At 42.3% G+C, this 7220-nt stretch overlaps 1 pseudogene across 1 annotated transcript; it reads left to right on the top strand.

The window, feature by feature from the left end:
• Positions 1–5722: 5722 nt before the first annotated feature.
• LOC307103821 (calmodulin-like) lies at positions 5723–6238 on the top strand (annotated as a pseudogene). The gene has a single exon. The product of its transcript is annotated as a calmodulin-like (transcript).
• Positions 6239–7220: the final 982 nt, after the last annotated feature.

The raw sequence follows: 7220 nt of genomic DNA, 5'->3' as shown, positions 1-7220 counted from the left end.
CCTGGTGGACATGTACTACAGGCCCTGTGCAGTGTGCTTGACCTCATTATTCCATTGCAGAAAGGAGCCCTTCCCATGACCATTGTACTGCTGAGGAAGCTAAGATTCAGTAGGCACAAAGCCTGGCCCTAGTAATAGAGCCAGGAGCTCAGGTCTGTGTGACTCTGCCTCCCCCTAAGTCACCTGTGCTGGTGGATTCCGCTCCCTACTCCATTCCCCGTCCCCAGAAGGCAGCTTCTTCAGAGATGGTGGCCATGGGCTAGAGGTCTGTGGTCCTGCAGGGTGAGCCTTGCTGTCACCAGGAGCCCAGTGGCAGTTCTGGTTTGGCCCCTCAGCAACCCTGTAACTTCAGACAAATGGCCCCTTTGCTCAGCATCTTCAGAGTTTGCACCTTTTGGGGTACAATAAGACCCATCTCAGAGGCTTTACTGAGATGTCTTATATCAAGCTCCTGGCACAACAAATGTGTCTTCCCCTTCTCCCCACTCCTTAGGTACATGGGAAAAATTTCTCGTCACCCACCCCAAATTTAAATAGAGAAGACTTCTCAAAGGGACTGTGTCTAATCATGAAAACTGGTTTTTCAAAAGTTAGATCCAGGCAAACTGAAGTCTCATCCTGCTGTGTGGCCTTCACTAAGTGCCTGCCCTCTTGGGGCCTCTGCCTCCCCCAGATGGCCACTCTCTGACCCAAACACGTTACTTGGTCAGGAGCAAGAGCTCTTTAAGGAAGAGAGAGTGGACCCCAAAGGAGTGTGGATTAGTTCCCACACTGACACCTGAGGCATGTTGACGGCCCACAGCAGCCAATCTGTGTCCTGGTGCCTGTTAGATCCCAGCCCTTCTATGACCAACAGACCTTCTCCCTCATAACTGTCTTAGTAAAGACACTTGGGCCTGGCATCCCTTGCCTTCAGCCTTGGCCCAAGTATAACAGAAAGGGAAGGTCTTGAGGTGCAAGGCCTCTCTCAATTTGGCATCTGGAACCTGAGGAACAACAGAGACAAGAACAAGAGACACCTGTGGTCTGCCTCACTGAGAAGAGCCCAGGCAGTAGAGGTGGGCTGCTTAAGTTCAAGTCCTGGTCCTGCCACCTCATAGCTCCCTGGACAAATATCTCATGTCTTTGTACACTGGAGGGGACAATTGCAGTGCCTACTCTGGCTTGCTATGATCACACGATGGGACAATTTAGGACCCTTAAGCGTACAACAATTTAGGACCATTAAGTGATAAGCCACTGTCATTGCTATTATTGAAGGTCCACCTCCCTCATCTTCCACCCCCAGTGCACAGGGAAATGAGCCTTCAGGGCAACCCAGGAACTGAAGAATCTGACTTGTCAGTAGAGGCAAGTTATGCTGCAATAACAAAAGCCCCAAATCCCATTGGCTTAATACAACAAAGTTTATTTCTCACTCTTACAACATATCCAAAAATGAGTCTGCTGTGGCTTTGCTCTGTGTCATTGAGTCAGGCTGATGGAGCAGCCACCATCAGGAGCACTGCCAATCACTGTGGAAGAAGGGAGAAGGGAGTGAGGAGATGTTACTGGCTCTTAAAGTATCACTGAAAGTGAGACACATCACTTTCTCTTCCATTCAAATTGGTCAAAGAAAGTCACATGGTCAACCCCAAAGGGGCAATGAACATGGTCCTACTATGTGCCTGGAGGATGGAGAGACACGAATATTTGCAAGCAGTGGCAATGACTGCCATACCACCCAACCTTCATTATTACTGTTGCTAGTGTTATTTTAAAGTTGGAGCTCAGAGAGATCAAGGAGTCAGCCTCAGACCACAAAGCAGTCACAGGCAGAATAAGAGTAATTTCCTTATTCAACCACTGTTTATTGAACAACTACTATGTGGCAGATTGTATTAAGCATTGGGGAAATTACACAAAACAGGGAGTCAAAAGTCTCTGTGCATAAATTTTTTTTAAAAATATGAGTATTTTTAATATATATATACTAGAGGCCTGGTGCATGAAATTAGTGCATGGGGAGGGGGTCCCTTCAGCCCAGCCTGCACTCTCTCCAATCCGGGACCCCTTGGGGGATGTCCGACTGCCAGTTTAGGCCCGATCCGGGAGATCAGGCCTAAACCGGCAGTTGGACATCCCTCTCACAATCCTGGACGGCTGGCTCCTAATTGCTCACCTGCCTGCCTACCTGGTCGCTCCTAACTGTCCTCCCTGCTGGCCTGATCACCCCTAACCAACTCTGCCTGCCGGCCTGACAGCCCCCAATTGCCTCCCCCACTGGCCTGTTCATCCCCAACTTTACCCTCCCCCCCCTGCTGGTCTGGTCACCCCTCACTGCCCCACCTGCTGGCCTGGTCACCCCATGCAGCCTGCTGTTCAGTCATTTGGTCGTCCCTCACTAACCCCCCTGTCAGCTTGGTCACCCCACACAGCCTGTTGTTCGGTTGTTACTGTGAGGGCGTCCTGACCAATTTGCATATTACCCTTTTATTATTATAGAGATATATATTATTGATCTTAGAGAGGAAGGGAGAGGGAAAGAGAGATAGAAACATCAATGAGAAGAGATAAAAAATGGAAGCAAAGTAGATGGATGCACGGACATGCTCCAAGGAACAAGCTGGAATTACAAATAAAATATGGAAAGACTTCCTGAATAATCAATGAAAAAATCACAGGAGAGAACCTTAATACCCAAGGACCAAAGGTGGAGACTGCATGGAGACTGGTAGGAGGGATAGAGGCATGAAAGGGCTGGCCAGGTGTCCACAGATAGACACTGAAGTCCCAGAGAGAAGTCTCAGCTGTGGGGGTGGAGGGTGCCACTGAGACCTCTGGGATCTAATCCTCAAGCTGAGCTCCTCAGCAGAGCGCACGAAATCCGAGGAGGGTACCCACATAACATCTAGCTGTGAAAAGCAGCAGGGTGCTGTTTGCCAATGAGTGGCAGCTGAAAGTTTGGGCACTCTCTTGAAGGGACAACACACAAAAATTCCCTGTGGAGCCACCAACCTTGTGCTCTGGCAGAGGGAGGGTGAAGTGGACTGGAGCTGTGAGGGCAGAACTCAGGACTGGGGACATCTTTCCCACACAGACATATACCTTGCCTGGGGAGGAAGACAGTTGACACACCCTATTGGAAAACGCTTGCCCTGAGGCCACTTAAGAGATTAAAAATAACAATTAGCCTCCAGGCAGAAACAACTGCCCCACCCTGTTGAAAAAAACTCTTGCTCCACCCCAGGACTATTTCCTAGGGGCAATTCAAGTCAGAATCCTATTAGTCTGTATACAGAGGCAGTGCCTGGAGGGTTTGAGTCTTTGCCTGATCCAATTAGTCAGAAACAGCCTTTAACACTGTCCTGCACTAGAGATTGAGAGGTGAGGAGGTTCTACCTAAAACAATGTCACAAACCCAAACAGACAACCAAAGTGAGGAGACAAAGAAACAACCCCCAAATGAAAGAACCAGAGAATTCTCCAGAAGAAGAGATAAATGAAGCAGAGATAAGAAATTTATCTGAAACAGAGTTCAGAGTAATCATGGTAAAAATGCTCAACAGTATGAAAAAAAAAGATATAGTAACTAGGAAAAAAGAACAGACTGAGATAAAGAATAACATAACACAAATAGCCGAAACCGGTTTGGCTCAGTGGATAGAGCGTCGGCCTGCGGACTCAAGGGTCCCAGGTTCGATTCCGGTCAAGGGCATGTACCTTGGTTGCGGGCACATCCCCAGTAGGGGGTGTGCAAGAGGCAGCTGATCGATGTTTCTCTCTCATCGATGTTTCTAACTCTCTATCCCTCTCTCTTCCTCTCTGTAAAAAATCAATAAAATATATATTTTTAAAAAAGAATAACATAACACAAATAAAGAACACATTGGAAGGAATACACAGTAGATTTGGAGAAGCTGAGGATCAAATTAGTGAATTAGAAGACGGAGTTGAAAATATCACTCAATCAGAGAACCAAAAAAAAAAAAAAAATTAAAAAACAGGAGGACAGCTTAAGGGAGCTGTGGGACAATGTGAAGCATAACATATTAGAATAGCAGGTGTGCCAGAAGAGGCAGAAAGCGAGAAAGGCATAGAGAAGGTGTTTGAAGAAATAATGGCAGAAAACTTCCCTAACCTGGTAAAGGAAAAAGTCACACAAGTTCAGGAGGCACAGAGAACCCCAAACAAGAAGAACCCAAACAGATCCATGCCCAAACACATCATAATTAAAATGCCAAAAATTAAAGAAAAAGAGAGAATCTTAAAGGCAGCAAGAGAAAAGAAAACTGTTACCTACAAAGGAGTTCCCATAAGGCTGACACCTGATTTCTCATCAGAAACTCTATAGGCCAGAAGGGAATGGCATGAAGTACTCAAGGTACTGGAAAACAAGGATCTGAGACCAAGATTACTATATCCAGCAAAGCTATCATAAAAATAGACAGTCAAATAAAAAGTTCCCGGACAAAAAAAAAAGGGTAAAGGAGTACATCACCACCAAGCCAGCATTGCAAGAAATGCTAAAGGGACTGCTGTAATGAGAAGAAAAAACAGAAAGAGAAACCTAGGCATACAGAATTAAAATGCCAATAAATAAATACCTATCAATAATAACCTTAGATATAAATGGATTAAATAACACAATCAAAACATATAGGGTAGCTGAATGTATACAAAAACATGACCTCACTATATGCTGTCTCAAGAGACCCACCTTAGAACAAAAGACACACACAGGATGGAGTGAAGGGATGGGGGAAAAAATTGTCCATGCAAATGGAAAAGAAAACAAAGCTAGAGTAGCAATACTCACATCATACAAAATAGACTTCAATATGAAGGCCATCACAAGAGACAAGAAAGGTCACTGCATAATACTAAATGGATTGATCCAACAAGAAGATATAACCCTGGTAAACATATGCACCCAATATAGGGGCACCTAAATATATTTAAAAATCTTCTAGAGGACTTTAATGGAGACATCAACAACAATACAGTCATAGTAGGAGACTTTAACACCCCACTGATTTCACTGGATAGATCTTCCAGACAAAAACTTAACAAGGAAACATTGTCTCAAAAGGACACACTGGATCAGATGAATTTAATTGACATTTATAGAACATTTTACCCCAATTCAGAAGAATATACATTCTTCTCAAGTGCACATGGATTATTCACAAAGATAGACCACATGTTAGGACACAAAACAAGTTTCAACAAGTTCAAGAAGATTGAAATCAAGTCAAGCATCTTCTCAGATAACAGTGGAAAGAAATTAGAAATCAACTCAGTAAAAACACTCACAAACATTCAAACACATGGAGGCTAAATAGCATATTATTAAGCAATGAATGGGTTACCAAGGAGATCAAGAAAGAAATCAAAAACTTCCTGGAAACAAATGAAAATGAACACACAACAACCTAAAATCTGTGGGACATAGCAAAAGCAATCCTGAGAGGGAAGTTCATAGCACTACAGGCCTATCTCAAAAAGACAAGAAAAATCAGCAATAAACTATTTTACCCTACAACTTAAATAACTAAAAAGAGAACAACAAGAAATCCCACAGTAAGTAGAAGGAAGGAAATAATAATGATTAGAGCAGAGATAAATAACATAGAAACTAAAAAAAACAATACAAAAAAATCAATGAAGGAATCAGTCCGAGTGGAGCGAGCTAGCTGAGTGGTTGTGTAGTTGCTTCTTGGAAAATGGTAGCACTTACAGCATGGCTGACCAACTAACTGAAGAGCAGATTGCAGAATTCAAGAAGCTTTTTCACTATTTGACAAGGATGTTGATGGAACTATAACAGCAAAGGAATTGGAAACTGTAATGAGGTCTCGTCAGCAGAATCCCAGAGGCAGAGTTACAGAACATGATAAATGAAGTGGATGCTGATGGTAATGGCACAATCGACTTCCCACAATTTCTGACAATGATGGCAAGAAAAATGAAAGGCATAGACAGTGAAGAAGAAATTTGAGAAGCATTCTGTGTGTTTGATAAGGATGGCAATGGCTATATTAGTGCAGCAGAGCTTCGCCATGTGATGACAAACCTTGGAGAGAAGTTAATAGATGAAGAGGTTGATGAAATGATCAGGGAAGCAGATATTGATGGTGATGGTCAAGTAAACTATGAAGAGTTTATACAAATGATGACAGCAAAGTGAAGATATTGTACAGAATGTGTTAAATTTCTTGTATAAAATTGTTTATTTGCCTTTTCTTTGTAACTTATCTGTAAAAGGTCCCCCCTACTGTTAAAAAATATGTACATGTATAGTAAATAGGACTTCCTTCCTCTATGTTTTCTTCCCTTATCTTACTGTTATTGTCCTGAAATCTTATTTTAGAAAATTGATCAAATAACATGTTGCATGTGGCTTTCTCTGGATATATCTAAGCCCTTTTGCACATCTAAACTTAGATGTTGGTCAAATGAGGGAACATCTGGTTATACCTTTTTTTAAGTAGTTTTCTTTAGGAACTGTCCTCATGTTGTTGTTGAAGTGTGGAGTTGTAACTCTGCATGGACTATGGACAGTCAACAATATGTACTTAAAAGTTGGACTATTGAAAAACGGGTGTACTGTCCAGGTATTCATACACTATTTTTTTGTACTGCTGGTCCTGTACCAGAAACATCTTCTTTTATTGTTACTTGCTTTTAAACTTGGTTAGCCACTTAAAGAAAATCTGTGTAAGCACAATTTGCCTCAAATCCATTCAAGTTGTATATTTGTTTTCTAATAAAAAAAAGTTTAACGCCTCCCCACCCCCAAAATCAATGAAACCAAGAGCTGGTTCTTTACAATGATAAACAAAATGGATAAACCATTAGCCAGACTCATCAAGAAATAAAAAGAGAGGACCCAAATAAATAAAATCAGAAACAAAAATGGAGAAGTAAACATGGACTCACATAAATATAAAGGATTGTAAGAAAATACTATGAACAATTGTATGCCAACAAGCTGGACAATGTGGATGAAATAGACAAATTCCTAGAAAAATACAATCTCCCAGAACTGAATCAGGAAGAGTAAAAAAAAACCCTGAGTAGTCCAAAAACAATTGATGAAATAGAAGCAGTAATCAAAAAACTCCCACCAAACAAAAGCCCAGGTCTGGATGGCTTCAGGGGGTATTTTTTCCAAACATTCAAAGAACTAACACCTATACTCCTCAAACTATTTCAGAAAATCCAAAAGGAAGGAACAC

The sequence above is a fragment of the Cnephaeus nilssonii genome (genome assembly GCF_951640355.1).
Source record: "Cnephaeus nilssonii genome assembly, chromosome: 7".
NCBI lineage: Eukaryota > Metazoa > Chordata > Mammalia > Chiroptera > Vespertilionidae > Cnephaeus > Cnephaeus nilssonii.
Note: the sequence above shows the minus strand (reverse complement) of the source record. Positions and strands in the feature narration are given on the sequence as shown.